Raw genomic sequence first — 20,938 nt, forward strand, 5'->3', positions numbered from 1 at the left:
TGTGGGTATCTTAAATGGGAGCAATTTTTGAGAGTAATACTCTCTCTTCCATATTTCTTTGAATCACTGTACAGTATTTATATATTCAGAAATAACTTCCCGTTGCAGTTTATGATCACGTATCCCCACAGGGGTTTTCTTCAGCACTATAGTTCTACACACGCGGTGTTACTTTATATGGCCCAGACCGTATACCTAGTCAGTGACAAGAGACGTTGTCATCACACATTAGGCTGTACCGTCTCATCATGCATTTGCAGCCATTCATTAATAATATATATTTTTTCTCCTAATATATTTGTTTGCTATTCATTTAAATAATTAGATTAAAAAGTTACATTTTATTAATTCTATCCTGTTGAGGTTGAGTGCATCATAATGGGGTTCCTTTGTAAATATTGTTTGTCTGCAGAATAAACTATGGATTCAAATGCGTGAGTCGTAGTATCTACATTAATGTTGCATCTCCGACCAGCACCGTAACATCCAGTAAGTAAGTATCAAGAAACTGAGTGCCTCTGCCTCCAGGCTGCATGTATCGCAGTATAATTAGCCAGGACCCCTCTCAGCAGGAGTTCTCATAACACAGTACGTATTTCACCTAGACCCCCCCAGTGCCAGATCTGTCAACACTTTATAACAAGAATCAACAACAAAAAAAAAAGAATCTCATTTTCCAATATAAAGTAACTTGGATCAGAAACTCAAGTCTTCTCTGAGGCTGCTGGGAAGCTGTGCTCTGTTAATGAAGAAAAATATACAGACCTTTAAGGAGAGCTCGGAGAACCACAGCTCTGATTACATTTTTTCACTCTGTTTACATTCTCTGAGCTCAGTCTGACAGCTCCCCCCTTACAGGCCCCTGCATGGAATACCCTCCCATGCTGCTCACAGGACTCTGGGGGGAGAGGGACCTGCGTAATAACACAGAGGCCGTGCTTTCTGGCATGGCCTGGCTGCAGTGACCGCTCTTTCACTCTGTCCAGAGCCGAGGGAGTCCGCTCCGACTCTCCTGATCAAACTCCCATAGAGACAGAACAACCAGGCCCACAGTCCCTACTCTCCTGCTAAACAGGTTTGTGACAAGTGAGGAAATAGCGCTTTGTTGAAATGGTCCTGGGTGCATGAGACTGTTTCCTGGCAGATGTGTTAGACATTACTATATTAAAAGATTTAAAAAACTACTACAGAGCCCTAATGAGGTCCGAGGTAGCTGCAGAAAATGGGCAGTGATGGTAAAGCTCTCCTGATCTTCAGGCAGTTTCTGTTAGGTTGCGGCCATAGTGCATGCAACAGAGCGCAAGTAGGCACGCGTGCGCCTGTCGCCTCAGCGATTTGTGGACTCTGTTCACTCACATGATGGGGAGGCGTGGCCGTGACATCACCAGGCTGGTTCGCCCTCATTGGTGGAAACGCTCACGTGACGCGAAAAAGCAAAAAATCTTTGCTCAAAATCCTGCCGCGCGCGTCGCAAAGCGCGCAGCATGGCCGGACTGGCGCACTTACTTGCATGTGCCGCCCGCGCCATGTCCGCAGCCTTACACAGAGTGGAAGACATGGCACAGTCTGTAGAAGAGAGACATTTGTAAGGGCACAGTAGACAGACGTGGCAATGCATTCCAGCTGTAAAAGGGATGCAATGAGTTTGTACAGAATAGGTACAAAAGACGTGTGTGTCCCCTCCCGAGGGTGGACACTCGCCATGCAAAAAAAATAAAAATAAAATGGGTGTGAGGGAGTAGTCCTATGAATTTGGTTTACTCCAGAAGACTCCTTGAGGGATATTTACAGCACTGAGATTGTCAGAAAGACCGTGATAGATGAGATTTAGAAACTGTGAAAATATCTATAAAACAATGATACTGTGGAATTTACACATTGAGCAAAGCGCAAGACGCCATATTTTTTTAGTAGAGCAAACAAGTCAGTCCTAACAGGTCACAGGCGATATGGTGGAAGCTGTCCCCAAAGCGACATTGAGCAAAGAGAAGGCCTGTGATGTTACAAACACCCGTATCAAACAGAGGAAGAATTAGCATGTGAGCACAAAGTACCATATCCATTAAAAACCTTCCGATCCCTCAGGACCCACTCAGCTACTACACTTGTACATGGCATAAAAATCACAGTAGGCCATACTAGACAAGTCAATTACCCAAGAGGGCAGCTAACTGTTAACTGTAATTGTTGATATTTAGACATCACAAGGCAGGGAGAATCACATCCTTGAAGTATAATCTTTCACATCAAATGTAAAACACTGACACTCAGAGGTCAACGTCTGCATACTTTCTGTACAGATGTTCTGCCCGTGGGACGCCCTCCTTGTTTAGGTGTGTAGGAGTACCTGTTGCTTCATCGTTGCCTCATGTAACCTGCCCCGGTCCCTCATGTGTCGTTTGGCCTCTGCTCTGTCAGAGATGCCACCAGAGTGAACCTGATCCGGAATGTACCCAGCCAGAGAGCCCAGATACTTGGCTCAGCACAGAGAGATCTGGGCAGCTCTCAGACTCTGTGGCACAGAGACCTGCCAGGTATGACAGGCATTTAACCTTGGACACTGTCTGCACTAGAAATAAAAGTATTGCAAGTGAATGCAGATTTAATGGCAGGATCTTCAGTCTATCTTTGCTAGTAAAGCGCACAGAGGTGCATCTTTTCCAGGAGCAGATTACAGCGAGCGTATGAACCAAGAGCAAGGGTCGCACATATTGTCCTTACGTGCATAAAACATTCCTCATACTGTGCCGCCAGTGTCCACAGCGCTGCACATGACATTGCAGTACAATGTAATACTCTTTAGGGCTGGGCACACAGAATATACTCTAATGTCATAGAGAGCCGAAATAGAGCTTCCCACTTCAGAGGCCAGAGCCTAAGCCACATCCTTCCGTAGGCCTAGAAACCGAGATGAACGAGGAAGGAACCTCTTAAGGGATATCCAGGCTGCAGTATAATGGGGAGAACGGACATGTGGTATTGTCAATATTAATGAGGACAAACTTAATGTGTGGAGGGGTGTGGGGGGAAGGCAGAGCAGCTCTGACAGTGTGATTTCAAGTTACAAAACGACAGCCTATCAGACGACGACAGAACTGTAAGCCCCCAATGAATGCAAAAGTTGGTTTATGCAACAAGACTTCAAACACCCAATAACGCATCATTTTGGGGAAGGACAAGGAAATAGAGGTGTCTTCACGCTCCCTATAGATCACTATGTATAAAATACATGCGCAAGTTAAATCTTTCATTATGGATTCACGGCTCCGCATTTTGTAAAGTGATTAGAAGGCCCTTCGGTCCTAAGATAAACCACATGAATAAATCAATGAAGAATTTGTGGTGTTCGTTAAAACATTACTACCTGTAATCAGGCCATGGGCAGAGAGAATGCAGAGACTCACCATGCACTAGAGCCGGAGAGGTTTAGTGTATATAGCTTCTGTGCGCTGTTGCATGGGAAAGGTGGCAGTGATAGATTATAGTGAAGACTGCACCCTAACACTGGAGTCCTGCTGGATTAGTGAGGTCATCCTCACAATACAAGGCTGAGATTCACTACTAATCCTCAGCTTCTGATACAATAATAGCATATGCTTGTCCTATCCTCCTCTTTTACTGCGCAGCAGTGAGAAGCAGAAGAACAAGCAACAAATCTCACAGCACTGCAGCCTCTCTAGCTTGTGATGTCATTTTCAGCTCTGCAATTGTCAAAGATGGTGGCGTCCTTAACCATGTGCGTGTATACAGTTTATGACACTGTGCCCAGGTAGTTACATATGATTACTGGCGGTTGCAGACAGACCGGCCTGCCAATTTGCCTTTAATATAAATATATATTGAATATATCACTTGGACATGTGGCGAAAGGACTAGCAGCAACACTCCCAAAGGCACCAACCTAAATCTTGATTTATGGACTACTAAAGTTTATTTATTTTTATATACACTATATTTTTTTTCCCCCATTCATGGTTTTATGTTGTCCATTTGATTTTTACATATACACATTTTTATTCCTACTACTTTGACTGTTTTACCAATATTTATTACTTCGTACGGAGAGCAAATACAAATTCCACTTAGGGCGACATGTATAAATGTATAGGATCCATGTTAAAAATGAATAAAAAGCGAAAAGTGACACCCTATGAGTTCTCATTTGCATCTCATTACCCAGAATCCTTGGCTGCAGCGGCAGCACTGTATGCCAAGAGATAATGGGGAAACGAAGGTTTGTGGTCCTACAGGAGATGTGAATGTGCTCATAAGTGGTATTTTTATTCGCTATACAATGGAGGATTGTTGTTACTTTTTACTCACCATAAACTTAGTGTGAGAGCGTGAGCCAAAATAGAAAAAAAAAAAAAAAAAAACTCACAGGACTTGGACAATAAGCAAAAATAGTGATTTCATTGATAATCATTTTGGCTTACACATAAGCCTCTCTCAATGTGTATGTGCAAGTCGAAACGTAGATAAATTAAGTCCTGCGAGTGCCTGGGTTTTTTTCTATTCTGATTACCTAACCCATTGTCAGGTGCACAAAGTCGAGCCATTCTAGCTCTGTGTGACGCCGACCATGAACTATATACAGTATATCTATATATCATTGTGAGCATGTGGACTGTAAAACTTTGAATACAAATCAAAACACCCAAAAGTCAGTTTGTAAACCGTCACAGCAGGGATATCCCTGCGTGTGTGTGATGTCTCCATGTTAAGAAGGCCTTGCGTAGGAGAAGTGGCCTTCCATCCCCTGGTTGGTTCTCCGGCAGGGAGGGAGGCTGGGAGATAAAGACACTTGCATTATACCTTCTGCCCAGACTGGAAAATAGAAAAACGTGTGTTTTCTTTGGAAATGTAGTCAAATGTCAGTTTCAAGGATGATTGAGTAACAAAGCCATTTACGACAATTGCACTATTGAGTTGCTGACTATTTTTTGAAGCAGAACTGTCATTTAAACTGGGATGATCCTAATTATCTGGGAGTGGACGGGAACTGGATGCTAAGAGTCTGCTTTGTCATGTTAGAGGTTCCATGAAAATGTGTTGCAGATTTCTGGGGGAGGAGAGCAGAGGAAACGGTTACATGGCAGTGATCCCTATCTCCTAACCAGGCAGAGAATAAGACAGGAAGGTTCCGCTTTGCTGTTAAAACCGCACAGATTTCCTCCCAACTATTTATCTGGGACCACCAGAAAATTCTACAAGGGATCTGTTTGAAATGTGCACACTGAGACACTTGATGGGGGGGCCCAGCATTCCAAACCAGGCTAAAGCCTCCCTTACATGTGGGCACGAGTGACGTCAGCGAGGAGAGAGGCTCACAATTCCTGGCTCTCATTGCACTTCCAGGGATGGAGCACAGGGAAAAGATACACACACACACACACACACACACACACACACACACACACACACACACACACACACACACACACACACACACACACACACACACACACACACACACACACACACACACACACACACACACACATTTGTTGGAGCAACCTGGAGAAGAGAGGCTTGCACACACAGTATCTGGATAATCTAGATATATCTATTTGCCCCTTTCAGAAAGCCACTCTAGCAGCAGTGAAAAAAGCATTGCGAGTCACGGTTATGTTACAAAAGTTAAGAAATGCAGAGGCTCCAACCCAGAACCCCTTGAGTTTATCTTTAAAATACGATGGTTATGAAGAATAAAGCCACATTTCAACCCAATCCCCATTTGTGGATCAGAACTTCCAAATGTCAACATACACACACGGGACAGGTAGTCAATGACTGAAAAGTCCTCTGCTATCCGGGGAAAAGTCAGAAGTGGCAAATATAACATAACTGATACAGTAATGGGCTCTCCGTATAATACTATTACACGGGGATATACTTGTCCTTCCAGTGGAAGTGTCGGAGAGAAGACACAGCCTGAAGGCTCTGCTTGTTTTATTGCAGAACACACCTCGTATCTTCTTACAGCTCCCCTGCAGCATCGCCCTGCAAGGCCGACACTCGGCGGCACAGATCGTACAGACCGTACAGACACACAAGAGCTGGTGTCACGTTTGCCCCCTCCCCTCTGGGCCGGAGGAACTCCAGGTTCCGCCTTGGTGATTTGCACACAAACCACAGACACCCTGTTGTCTGACCTGAGAAAACACTGTGGTTTCTCTCTAGTAGAAACTTTGCGGCCGCTGTTAGAAGAGCTTCCGGGCAGCGCAAAGATGGCGAGGTCACGGCATAAGCTGCCCGCTAACTCACTCTGCTCGGGATCCAGGTGGCTTCTGTACAAATTGTGCCACATTCTCCGACTGCAAGATAAAGAGCCTGCAGGAGTGCTGTAACTATCTTGGCTCATCATAGCATGGGAATGACATGGACAGACTTCTCCTTACGCAGGACACCAGCTGGGTATGTAATCCCTCACAGGGAATAGAATGATCAGATGGATCTGAACCAATGCTCAAAGTGTCCTACAGAAGTAGTGGAGGAAAAAACGATTTTGACCATATTTTATAATGATCTATGCCAGCGTTTCCCAAACTTTTTTTTCCGTGACCCGGTTATTTTTTAACTTTTCCTTCGTGACCCACTAAAATTTTTATCGCCTATAGGTAAATCCCCGTTGACACCCTAGCGATAGCAGCCTGCACCACTTCAGCACTGTCCCGCACCTCACCTCGGGCCGCCGCAAGGAGGGAGGGGGGGACGCCGCAAGGAGGGAGGGGGGACGCTGCAAGGAGGGAGGGGGGGACACCGCAAGGAGGGAGGGGGACCGCCGTGCGGCCAGCCTCGCTGCGACCCGGCAATTTTGCTTCCCACCATTTGGGAAACGCTGATCTATGCAATAATTACGATAAAATAGGTCACTCTGCAACACCCCCTCCCCCCCACCACCCATTTTCTGTGCAAACCAGGTGTTCACATTCAACCCCTCCAATAACGGGAGTTCTTGGGACGCATCTCAATGTTGGAGTCTCGGCACTGAACGGCTCATTCTAAAGTCTGTACATCCAGAAATCCACTCTGGTAAAAATCTTTATGTGGCGTGTCAGGAGCACCCATGAGACACATTGGGGGCATCATCAGTTCGACCGCTGACTGGCATAGCAGAACTTTAAGCCATAATCTTTGTATTGGGATCTTTACAGCAAATCTTGTATTGGAATCTTTACCAGTGTGTTCCCTTTACCAGCAATGGATGAGCCAGTCCTGCACAGTGACTCCTCTGCCAAGCATCAGGCCCTCCAGCTCTATACAATGACTGCCCACCTATGGGTTAACACCCCCTTCCCCCCCTTGCATGGTGAACACCCTACCTTCCCTGCACAGTGACTCCCCCATCCATGAGAAAAGTCCCCCAGCCTGGCACAGTGACTGCCGCCAAACTATGGGATGATGGAGACCCCATTCTTGAACACAACAGCACCCTCCCCCCGAAGTGCGAGATGCCCCACCCTCTCTCTGCTCCTCTGCATTCTGCGAGCGTTTACAAACCTGTATAAAGAGACAGCCTGTAATCCCGGATTTCCCCTCCCTGACATGATGGGGCATGTCACCTCCTGATAATAGTGTCAGGTAATACACAGTGGCACAGAGTATCCTTTTTGTGGCAGCAACTCATTGATTAAAACCACATACCAAGAACCAAAAGAAGAGACAGACAGGGAGTAAAGCTTGCAGCATGAAGGGCATATGCCATCTAAAGACCCATCACCCAGCCCACTCCAGGGAGCACCGAGTAGCCATGAGATGTGCAACATGGTATCCCAACTTCTGCACTGCATTATGTCATCTCAGAAACTTATTCTCAATGCTTTAAACATTATTTTGACACTTTTGCTGCGGGGGGGGGGGGGGGGGTTGAAGGGGGGAGTGAGGGGAGACTTGCCACACATTGCAAACCAACAGCCCCTTTTAGAACAGTGAAGGGCCCTTGAAGTGGAAGACACTGGTTCAAACACAGGGGAAAGTTCCTTGTAAACCATGGGGCGAGTCCCTTCTCCTCCCCACTGAATGCGATTATCTGAGGAACAGGCTCACCGCGGATGTATATACTAGTACAGAGCTGCACACACTGTCGACACGCGCAAATAAGTTAGCAGGGCCTGCTGTGTCCTCCGAGAGATTCAAATGATGCATCTGGCAGGTAAATGAGGTTTTTCATATGGGGTGAGATCAAATGTTTCCCATATCGGGGCCATCATTCACAGCTCCTAAAGCCAAGAGCTGAATGAGATGGGTGCACAGGCCGCCCCCTCAGAAGAGAAGCTGCCTGGCACATTATGCCAGCTTTACTTCCTCACACATGGAAGGTGCCGCGTGGGGCGAGGTGGGATCATAACAATTACTCAGCACACAGAGGGGAGGGTGAAGGGACTGGAAGTAACGCATCAAACCTACTAAAACATTTATATCCCTTATTAGCAGGGAGGGCTGAGAGGAGGCTGCATGTCTTGTGTTTCCGTCGATAGGAAAATGATCGCCCCCTTCTACACCCCCTCCCAGCTGCCAGGAACTGCGCGTAACCCAACGCTCGCTCCGAAACGCAGACAAGTGCAGTGAAAGCGCTCTGCCTCAGCACACAGCGTTTACTCAGTTTCACAGCATCTTCAGAACTACGAAAACAAGAAAAGCACCAACCCCTACTTCGCTCATTGCGACCTCACCCCTGTTCAAAGAGCGGCCATATTTAAAAACGCCCAAGCAAATATACGGGCACATTTGCTCAAAAGCCGCCATAGAAGTGACTGGTTTCGGAAAAATAAATTAAACGAACAAGTCGTGTCTCAGAGTGAGGGATAGAACAATTCTGCAAAGAGAGGTGGACAAGATGGCTCATTATTTAACCCCCTGGGTGCTGAAGAGGTTAAATGGGGTTATAGCTCAGCAGGTTGGCGACTTTAAGAATGGAGCCATCTTGCCACTTGCCAGAAGCTTAGAGTCCGTATCAGAGCCAAGCCGGACAGGACACACTGTGGAGAGTCTTGCTTAACCCCTGTAGTGCCAGACACAGCTCTGCAATATGCACTTCTGGCACTGAAAGGGTTAGTGTGATGAGCCATTTCAATGTTTTCTGGTAAATATCTTGGGAAGAATCTCAATCATTTCTGTAAGAGGGATGTCTGAGCAAAGCACAATCCTGACATGAACAAGGCAAGTGCACAGTGTACAGATAACCTGTCTCCCGGCGGCTTCTGCTTTAGTGGGTACCACTTTACAGACGCGTGTAAAACGGGCATGCCTTTCCAATACTGTACCCCAAAAAAGACGCATCTTACCTATCCCGCGCTCTCGATTCCTCTGATATTTGGAAGCCAGCAAGAGGGAGGATTCAGCCGGAAAGGTGCACAAGGACACGGGCACAGAAATGGGATATAGCAAAGGAGTCTCTTGCAGAAACAAATTCCCACCCTCCCGCTCACTGAATCCCACTAACAGGAAAACTGGATCTACAAGAAGATTCTGCTGCCCACCACTCTTTCCACTGCCACCTGTCTCTTCTAGAAATTCAGCTGGCATGAGCCTCAACGTTACATTATCACTCCCACAGATACAAGCTTTCACTCATCTCCTTCAAAACAGGAAGGAACAGCCCCCTCCCTGCATGGTGCATAGTACCTTACCAACCACCTTGCCAACCCCAGAGCATGAAAACCCAGCATAAATTCCCTGCCATACCCAGGGCACAAACCTAGTCATACCCAGGGCACGGAGACCCAGCATAATTACCCTGCCATACCCAGGGTACGGAGACCCAGCATAATTACCCTGCCATACCCAGGGCACGGGGACCCAGCATAATTACCCTGCCATACCCAGGGCACGGAGACCCAGCATAATTACCCTGCCATACCCAGGGCACGGAGACCCAGCATAATTACCCTGCCATACCCAGGGCACGGAGACCCAGCATAATTACCCTGCCATACCCAGGGCACGGAGACCCAGCATAATTACCCTGCCATACCCAGGGCACGGAGACCCAGCAAAATTACCCTGCCATACCCAGGGCACGGAGACCCAGCAAAACTACCCTGCCATACCCAGGGCACGGAGACCCAGCAAAATTACCCTGCCATACCCAGGGCACGGAGACCCAGCATAATTACCCTGCCATACCCAGGGCACGGAGACCCAGCATAATTACCCTGCCATACCCAGGGCACAAACCCATTCATACCCAGGGCACGGAGACCCAGCAAAACTACCCTGCCATACCCAGGGCACGGAGACACAGCAAAATTACCCTGCCATACCCAGGGCACGGAGACCCAGCATAATTACCCTGCCATACCCAGGGCACGGAGACCCAGCATAATTACCCTGCCATACCCAGGGCACGGAGACCCAGCATAATTACCCTGCCATACCCAGGGCACGGAGACCCAGCATAATTACCCTGCCATACCCAGGGCACAAACCCATTCATACCCAGGGCACGGAGACCCAGCATAATTACCCTGCCATACCCAGGGCACGGAGACACAGCAAAATTACCCTGCCATACCCAGGGCACGGAGACCCAGCATAATTACCCTGCCATACCCAGGGCACGGAGACCCAGCATAATTACCCTGCCATACCCAGGGCACGGAGACCCAGCAAAATTACCCTGCCATACCCAGGGCACGGAGACCCAGCAAAACTACCCTGCCATACCCAGGGCACGGAGACCCAGCATAATTACCCTGCCATACCCAGGGCACGGAGACCCAGCATAATTACCCTGCCATACCCAGGGCACAAACCCATTCATACCCAGGGCACGGAGACCCAGCAAAACTACCCTGCCATACCCAGGGCACGGAGACACAGCAAAATTACCCTGCCATACCCAGGGCACGGAGACCCAGCATAATTACCCTGCCATACCCAGGGCACGGAGACCCAGCATAATTACCCTGCCATACCCAGGGCACGGAGACCCAGCAAAATTACCCTGCCATACCCAGGGCACGGAGACCCAGCAAAACTACCCTGCCATACCCAGGGCACGGAGACCCAGCATAATTACCCTGCCATACCCAGGGCACGGAGACCCAGCATAATTACCCTGCCATACCCAGGGCACGGAGACCCAGCAAAATTACCCTGCCATACCCAGGGCACGGAGACCCAGCATAATTACCCTGCCATACCCAGGGCACGGAGACCCAGCATAATTACCCTGCCATACCCAGGGCACGGAGACCCAGCATAATTACCCTGCCATACCCAGGGCACGGAGACCCAGCATAATTACCCTGCCATACCCAGGGCACGGAGACCCAGCATAATTACCCTGCCATACCCAGGGCACGGAGACCCAGCATAATTACCCTGCCATACCCAGGGCACAAACCCATTCATACCCAGGGCACGGAGACCCAGCAAAACTACCCTGCTGTACAGACCACTGTGCACATATATACACAATTTTATGTAACAACCAAATACACACACACACACAAAGGGACTTCTGTGCCCTAAAAGCTTGCCATTCTCTCTTAACAGTAGTCATTAAACGGTAATTGATTTCCATGATTTTTCACACACACTCACCATTAATATATATAAGGATTGTTGAAATGTAACATGTACACATACATACTGTACTAGCTGGCAGGTTGCTGCATGTAGTTTGACCCCTTCCCTGCCAGCTGCTGATCCTTCTGTAGAGGTTTTAACACCGCAGATAACACACAGCACATGCAAAAAAAGGAAGCAAAGCAGATGTGACTTACAGACAGTCTGCGTTTTCTAGTGACGTCCTTCTATATCCCAGCTCCAGAGAGGGGAATACACCGCTTCCCTTGCAAACCTCGGGCATGGATCTCTCCTGACACTCCGACAGTATTCACATACGCTTCTTAATGTACCATGATTTGATGGAATAAATCCGTGAGAGCGGAGAGTGTGCAGTGTCAGAGCTCGGTCTGAAGCCTCCAGCCTGCTGCTGCTGCTGCTGCTGCTGCTGCTGCTGTGCTGAGGAGCCTCTGGAAGCCGAGCAGAGCTCAGAGCTCATCTGTGCAGTGCACAACGCAGCGGTCCTTGATTCGCTGGCTGAATGATGAGGGTTGGCCGGGATCTGCACACAGGACACTCCAGGCAACTGTCTCAACGAGTGTCAGCAGCTGGGAGACGAAATGAAGCCTGCTTAAAGGCACAGTGCTAGGCTGGTGTGGGACCCCCGTGTAACAAAAAAACACAAGAAACCGGCGACGGGGTCATTTAACCCATTCATTGCTGATGCTTCCGAATGCTGCAGGGCACACCTGCCCGCTGGGTTTGGAGGGCAGAGAGGGGGTGCAACACAATGTTAACATTGCCTCTTGCCAGATGTGCCATGTATTGGGGATGCTTCAGGTTAGAAGGAAGACTTACTGGAAGGCTAAGGCTGCGCTTATCGTGCCTTGCGACACGGCACTCCGAATCAAATACATTGATCCGTCGCAAGCGCTTATAGTAAGCGCGACGAGCGACCCAAATTTTTGAAGCCGGGTCTATTTGATTTTTAGAGACAGTCGCAACGTGACTGTCTCTAAACCAGAGACCGCGGCTCTCCGCCTTTCGTGACGTCGCTGGTGACAGTCGCTCAAAATCAAATGATAAGTTTCGCTAGTGGCGACGTTGACGTCATCGGTCGTGCCGCCGTCGCCAGCACTGTAAGCGTGGCCGAGGTGTACTACGATACGCACTACTCATAGCTCCAGTCAAGGGCCACCAACCGATATGGTTTTAAGGATATCCCTGCTTCAGCACAGGTGGCTTAGGCACGTTCTATAGTGCCGTGCGCGCGCGGATTTTTAGTTGGCTGACGTTAGTCAGCCTTTCTATAGATGTGCCGCGTGCGCACAGCAGGGAGAGGGGAGCAGACAGACAGCGGCGAAGATGAAGAAATTCATCTTTTCGCGCCGCTGCCTGCGCTCAAATGTATGTATGTATATGTGTGTGTGTGTGTGTGTGTAAGACTTAATTTCACTCACACAACATATACACACACACATACACACACATACACACTTACCTGCAGCTCCCGGCACTATATACAGGAAAAGCATGCGGCACGAGCGAACGCACGGCCGCACCCTGTATATAACAGCCCTTAGTCATTCACTGAGCAACGGATTAAGCCATCTGTGCTGAAGCAGGGATATCCTTAAAACCGGACCTGTTTGGTGGCCCTTGAGGACTGGAGTCATAGTATTCGGATTATAGCTGGATTTATGCACCAGGGGGTCATGGGGATTAAGCTGGTTAACATTCTCCCCCCCCCCCCCCCCCAACCACCTATCAACTCTGCCAAGGCTAGCGTCTATACAAGATAACCTCTCACAGCTACTGGAAGGCGTAATGGGTAATATGAACAGCATAGGAGAAGTATAGGAGCTTGGTGATAACGCAGCATTACAGAACAGGCCCTACAGCAATTAAAGAGTTAAGGGCATTTAGGGGCTAAATTAAATAAACAGGTCAGCTTTGTAACACATTGCAGGCCCATCCAGGACTGCAGGGGTTAAAGTCAAAACACACACACACACACACACACACACACACACACACACACACACACACACACACACACACACACACACACACACACACACACACACACACATCGGATAGAACTTGGATTCTCAGGCTAGGCTGGCGCCCCAGCGTCACACCCTGCCGCATGGAGCTATGCAACCAGCCAGCAAAGGGGCACATCTCCCAGGCCCTCTCATAACACAAGCCCCGCGCAGCAGCCCCTGCAGTGCTGAGAATTAACAGCTGCTCGCTGCATTTCCCTCCAATTCCACAGCAGCTGTTATTCTGACAGGCCCATTTTTAGCACTGAGGAGGTGGAGGCTGGAAATGAATATGAAACAACTGCTCGATCTAATCCCGCTCTGCACAGATCAATTACCCTGCTAACAGTCCCACCATTGTCTGCAGCGCCGCGCACCTTGAGCCCATTCCGGCTATAAATAACCTGAACATTACACACGGTCACACACCAGGAGGAGCTCAGCACAGGGGAGGGGGAGGTCACCGGATGAAAGGTGGCAGGAGTCACGCAAGCCAGGTGAAAGCAGGGCACAGGAACCGTGGCCAGGACTGCCATACCAGGGCCAATTTTGGAGCTGGTCATGTTACAAGGAGACTGGCGCATGAGAGACATGTAGATATCAGGGGTAGCCAACTCCCAGTCCTCAATAGCTACCAACAGGTCAGGTTTTCAGGATATCCCTGCTTCAGCACAGGTGGCTCAATCAGTGGCTCAGTCGAAGACCTGTTGGTAGCCCTTGAGGACTGGAGTTGGCTACCCCCCTGATATAGATATATTGCATGTATATTTATTTTCAGGAGAATTCATCGTATTGTCTTGGTAAATAGACATGTGGGGTCGTCATATGCGCGCGCCAGGCATCTGATCCGCTTGTGTTTCAAACCATTGCATTCACACAGCTCTACTATAAAGGAGAAGTCAGCTGGAACAAACTAAGCATGGAATAAGGATGCTACAGCAGAGGCAGATAATACAGTCAAGCACTAGAACCCCATCCCTGCAAAAACTAAAACTAAAATCAATGCTGTGCAAGAGAATAAAGTGCTGCAAGCAATTAGCCGCTGTTTATAGGGAGCAGAGGCCTCCTTGCACAGATCCGAACAGTGAATAATCCATACTATCCACCGAAGAAACAATTACACTTCCCACACCACAGGAATCAATCACTGCACCGGGGGCAGCTCAGGCGGTGTGCCTGCTCCCGCTCACTCAGGGACAGCGGGTTTCACAGGCGGTGTGCCTGCTCCCGCTCACTCAGGGACAGCGGGTTTCACAGGCGGTGTGCCTGCTCCCGCTCACTCAGGGACAGCGGGTTTCACAGGCGGTGTGCCTGCTCCCGCTCACTCAGGGACAGCGGGTTTCACAGGCGGTGTGCCTGCTCCCGCTCACTCAGGGACAGCGGGTTTCACAGGCGGTGGGAAGAAAGCAAAAGGTGTTTTCTGAGCATGTGACCTCCGAGGTGCAGCCCACACTCATACAGGCCTCATAATACTAATTCACAGCTGCTAATGCACTCACTCCTTCCTCTGCCGTTCTACCTCTCATGGAAGAGAAGGGTCACATAAACAGGCCCTTAACATTACACAATCAGCCCACGACCAAGCGGGCATTATACAGAACAAACCCTGGTTTATGCTGTTTCCTGTGGCGTTTAGAAGACCAGCGCACACCACACGCCGTGGGACGGCGAAGCATTTGCTCTTCTTGTTGAAAACATTTTCTATATTTGCATCATTCTACATGGCAAGGTTACCAAATATTGTAATGCGCACACATTCGTGTCACATATACACATTTAGTTTAGCAGATTGACTTATTTTTTTTTTTTTTTACAATGCTTAGTTTTTGTTTAAACGAATAACGGACATAGTGTCCTAGCATCTCAATATCCTGCTTTTCCTCACTCCTCCTACAGCGCTCAACATAGCGACATAAAAATAATCAAATAGGTACTTGCAATTTGTTAAGATGGAGCAGGGGTGGTCAACTCCAGTTCTCATGCCTCCTCCCCCTCCCCCCCCCAACAGGTCAGGTTTTCAGGATATCCCTGCTTCCGCACAGGTGGCTCAATCAGAGGCTCAATTTTTGACGGAGCCGCTGACTGAGCCACCTGTGCTGAAGTTGGGATATGCTGAAAACCTGACCTGTTGGCGGGTGAGGGCTTGAGGACTGGAGCTCAGCTCCCCTGAGATGGACAAACATCACAGGGCAGACATCACATGCCCTACAGAAAATGTGCAGCGTGAAATTTATCCCAACAGTTTCATCATCTCTATTCAAAGCTGTAGATAGATACAGACAAACACACACAACACACACAACTTACACAACTTTTCTGCTGTCATATGAATGAATACGGGGGATCTTTATGAAGTATATTTATTTCAATGAATGCATAACGTTTTGGTTCACAATTAATTGCACGATGGAGTGCACAATTTAACCCCTATGCTGCCACAGATTGCTGTAACAATGCAGAGCAACACACGGCCAACAGTATATAGAGCTCTGTTCCCTCATGCGGGAGAGATCTGCATTGAAGGGTTAATAGCGTCCTGTGCATTTTCGCACACTCCGCGGGCAGCTGACACACAAGTTCTGGCTCGGCTCAGGAGACCAGCTTTAGGTGCAAATTGCAGATGGTCTAAGTCAGGGGTGCTCAACTACAGCCCTCATGCCCCCTTAACAGGTCAGGTTTTCAGGATATCCCAGCGCAGGGCAGGTGGCTCAATCAGAGGCTCAGTCGACGAATTGGGACTCTGAGCCACCTGTGCTGAAGCAGGGATATTCTGAAAACCTGACCTGTTGGGTGGGAGGGGGGAGAGGGGGTGGCTTAAGGACTGGAGTTGAGCACCCTTGTTCTAAGTCACCTCACTGCACTCACACAACAGAAGGTGGAGCAGTCACTGCGCTGAGGGCTTCCTCACATCAGCAATAACCAATCTGGTGACCACAACCACATCAGCAGCTTCTTGCTTTGACATGGCCCTCCAGGACCAAACCAGGGGCCACAGAAAGTCTTATAAAGACTGTCACTTCAAACCACAGACGGAAATCCTGGCTATACCACAAGTACCTAATGAAAAGCCACGTCGGGCACACACACACACACACAATAAGAGCTGTAAACCTGGAGTGTTTGAGCCTGTCCCTAATAATCTGGAGTCAGGAAATCACCCTACATTACATATAAATCCAGAATAGTCCGAGCCTGCCCTTGGTAATCTGGAGTCATCACTCACCCGCTCACACCAGGTGTGAAGGCAGGAGAGAAAGTCGTAGAAAGAAAGCCAAGGAAGTATCTGGTTAGGGGGGGAGGGGGGTTGAGAGCTTCATAACTTCCCTACCTCTGACCACAAACCCAGATATGACAATAAAGAAAGCTGTGAAGCGGCACATATACTGTACACTGCACGGACTGCTGTATCAAAGCAAGGGGCTATCGAGGACAGCTGCCACGGTCATATATACAAGTGCAAGGGGAGAGCACAGCGCTGTGTAACTGTACAGCTAAACAGGGGACATCTAGATGCAGATTAGGGCCTCGGTCATAGTGCAGTCAAGCGACAGAGCGCATGGCGCCGCACGCGCCCGTGTGATCTGTGAACTCAGAGTCGCTCACGACGGGAGAGGACGTCACCAGGCTGGTTCGCCCCCATTGGCTGAACCGCTCACGTGACGCGGCCGTCGCACAAAAAAACAAAATTCTGCTGCGCGGTTGCTCTTCCTCGCGCGCACTATGGCCCGGCCTGTATCAGGCACTGTATTTTGTTTGCGCAAACTATGGCTGCAGCCTAAAGCTTGCGAGGCGGTGGGGAGAAAAGCAGGGTGTGCTTAACTGGCCCTATGTGCTGTTAATGTCTGTTGCAGACTCTGTTGCTTTCCTGGAAGCAGACCGTGCTGATTGCATTGATTTACTGAAAGAGGCTGTAATGAAACAGGAAACATTTCAACCACACGGCACACTGTCACTCCTCGTGCAGACACCTCTGCTATCAGTACCGGGAAATCTGTAAGCTCTTCAGGGCAGAAATTCCTGTTTACTTAGGAGGTACAGTATTAGAATATTGAACCTACATCACATAGGTGGCGAACCAGTAGCTTGCAGGAACCATGGTGTAGGTTGAAGGCCATTACTCGGCCAGAAGTGACAACGCAGGCTGTTCCTTGGTCCCAACTCACCACCCAGCTGAAGCTGCTTAAGGAAATTAATCTGACCAATACCAACACCTCAGTTCATGCTGCACCAAACTTTTCTCAGACTTAGATTGTGCTTGAGCAAAGTTAGATCTGGAAAGAGTTCCATGAAACACACTGAATTTAATGTTTGTCCTGCATTTAAAGTAGTGTTTACACTCCTTCCCATGGCTCATTCAGACACTGGCCCAATGAAGGCTCTCCTTCCCATGGTTCATTCAGACACTGGCCCAATGAAGACTCTGATTCCCATAGCTCATTCAGACACTGGCCCAATGAAGGCTCTCCTTCCCATAGCTCATTCAGACACTGGCCCAATGAAGGCTCTCCTTCCCATAGCTCATTCAGACACTGGCCCAATGAAGACTCTCCTTCCCATAGCTCATTCAGACACTGGCCCAATGAAGACTCTCCTTCCCATAGCTCATTCAGACACTGGCCCAATGAAGGCTCTCCTTCCCACGGCTCATTCAGACACTGGCCCAATGAAGACTCTCCTTCCCACGGCTCATTCAGACACTGGCCCAATGAAGACTCTGATTCCCATAGCTCATTCAGACACTGGCCCAATGAAAACTCTCCTTCCCACGGCTCATTCAGACACTGGCCCAATGAAGACTCTCCTTCCCACGGCTCATTCAGACACTGGCCCAATGAAGACTCTCCTTCCCACGGCTCATTCAGACACTGGCCCAATGAAGGCTCTCCTTCCCACGGCTCATTCAGACACTGGCCCAATGAAGACTCTCCTTCCCACGGCTCATTCAGACACTGGCCCAATGAAGACTCTCCTTCCCACGGCTCATTCAGACACTGGCCCAATGAAGACTCTCCTTCCCACGGCTCATTCAGACACTGGCCCAATGAAGACTCTCCTTCCCACGGCTCATTCAGACACTGGCCCAATGAAGACTCTCCTTCCCATAGCTCATTCAGACACTGGCCCAATGAAGACTCTCCTTCCCATAGCTCATTCAGACACTGGCCCAATGAAGACTCTCCTTCCCACGGCTCATTCAGACACTGGCCCAATGAAGACTCTCCTTCCCACGGCTCATTCAGACACTGGCCCAATGAAGGCTCTCCTTCCCACGGCTCATTCAGACACTGGCCCAATGAAGACTCTCCTTCCCACGGCTCATTCAGACACTGGCCCAATGAAGACTCTCCTTCCCATGGCTCATTCAGACACTGGCCCAATGAAGACTCTCCTTCCCATAGCTCATTCAGACACTGGCCCAATGAAGACTCTCCTTCCCACGGCTCATTCAGACACTGGCCCAATGAAGGCTCTCCTTCCCACGGCTCATTCAGACACTGGCCCAATGAAGACTCTCCTTCCCACGGCTCATTCAGACACTGGCCCAATGAAGGCTCTCCTTCCCATGGTTCATTCAGACACTGGCCCAATGAAGGCTCTCCTTCCCATGGTTCATTCAGACACTGGCCCAATGAAGACTCTCCTTCCCATAGCTCATTCAGACACTGGCCCAATGAAGGCTCTCCTTCCCATGGTTCATTCAGACACTGGCCCAATGAAGGCTCTCCTTCCCATGGTTCATTCAGACACTGGCCCAATGAAGACTCTCCTTCCCACGGCTCATTCAGACACTGGCCCAATGAAGACTCTCCTTCCCACGGCTCATTCAGACACTGGCCCAATGAAGACTCTCCTTCCCACGGCTCATTCAGACACTGGCCCAATGAAGGCTCTCCTTCCCACGGCTCATTCAGACACTGGCCCAATGAAGGCTCTCCTTCCCATGGTTCATTCAGACACTGGCCCAATGAAGGCTCTCCTTCCCACGGCTCATTCAGACACTGGCCCAATGAAGGCTCTCCTTCCCATGGTTCATTCAGACACTGGCCCAATGAAGGCTCTCCTTCCCACGGCTCATTCAGACACTGGCCCATCAGCCAGACACCTTCTCACTTGCACATGAACCTGTGAATCTAAAATGTCAGTGCTTGCGACACAGAGAATGACAACAACCACAGAACTGCGAGTTTATATTCCCCAGCTTCCCTTCAGGGCTTTTTCTTAAGAGTGCAGCAATTCAGCAACTAAAAATAGCATCATCCAATATTCATGCAGCACCTGTCACAAACCCTGTGAATTGCAGAACTACAGGCTCGGCAAGAAGCGCTTTCTACCTAATCTTACATCACAGAGCTGCCGAAGGGACCCACATCGTGTTCTCGCAGTTTTAGTCAATATCTTTGAGCAGCAGCACAGGGTTGCCCAATAAGCTCTTCAGGGCAAGAATTGCGTTCTGCTAGTGTTTACTTGCAGGTTTGATGCAATAACTTTTGTATCATCTTGTAATTATCTGAATTATACTGGTAGGTCTGTAATAATATAGTAAGAATATATACGCACAAATGTAACACATGCATATATCCTCGTCAGCACCATAACGAAAACACTGAAAAGGCTAACTACCGAGAGCTCCAGCACAAACCTAGACAGCCAAGCCTCTGATGTGATTTCTGAGAGCAGAGCCGACTGATACCCATGGATGTTAGCAGGCCTGAGCCCTGGGGCAGCTCTGGTGGCACTGGAAGGAGAACCTGTCATGCACACCATTTGCAAGGCACCATACACATGAGCGGAGGCTAATCGTGCTCTCTTAGGCTAGGTCCCCAGTGGCCACGGCGTGGCGCGCAACAGCTGTGGGTGACACACACTAGATAAAGCCCCCTTTCGGGCAGGCCCCTATAGATGTGTGTGCGAGCGCTCACACATCACGATGGCGCGTCTGTTGGCAGGGAAGACAAGAATTTTGTCTACCCGTGCCGCATTCACGTGGACGACGGGCAGCCAATGGAAGGGCAGATATGCTCGGTTAAAGCCGCGCCCCCCCACGCGTCCCACCGCTCCCCTACAGACCGCGGCTTTTATCTGTGCACGCGCCGCCAGGGGTGCGTGCAGCAGTAAACTCTGGGGCTGTAGCCTTAGCATCACTCCGCTCCCTCATACCACAAGAGAGTTCTAAGCGCAAACATCACACGAAAATCTGTGTTCCTGCTTCATGCACCAGTCTAAGGTTAGAAAATGTAGTAGTGTGAAAAATAATATAGGAACATACATAAACATTTATATTTACACAAATGTGTATATAGTGTGTGTGTGTATTTTTTCACACAAGCATGTAAACACACATTTAAAAGAATACATAAATATTTATATGAATACAAACA

This window comes from Ascaphus truei, chromosome 7, assembly GCF_040206685.1.
Source record: "Ascaphus truei isolate aAscTru1 chromosome 7, aAscTru1.hap1, whole genome shotgun sequence".
NCBI lineage: Eukaryota > Metazoa > Chordata > Amphibia > Anura > Ascaphidae > Ascaphus > Ascaphus truei.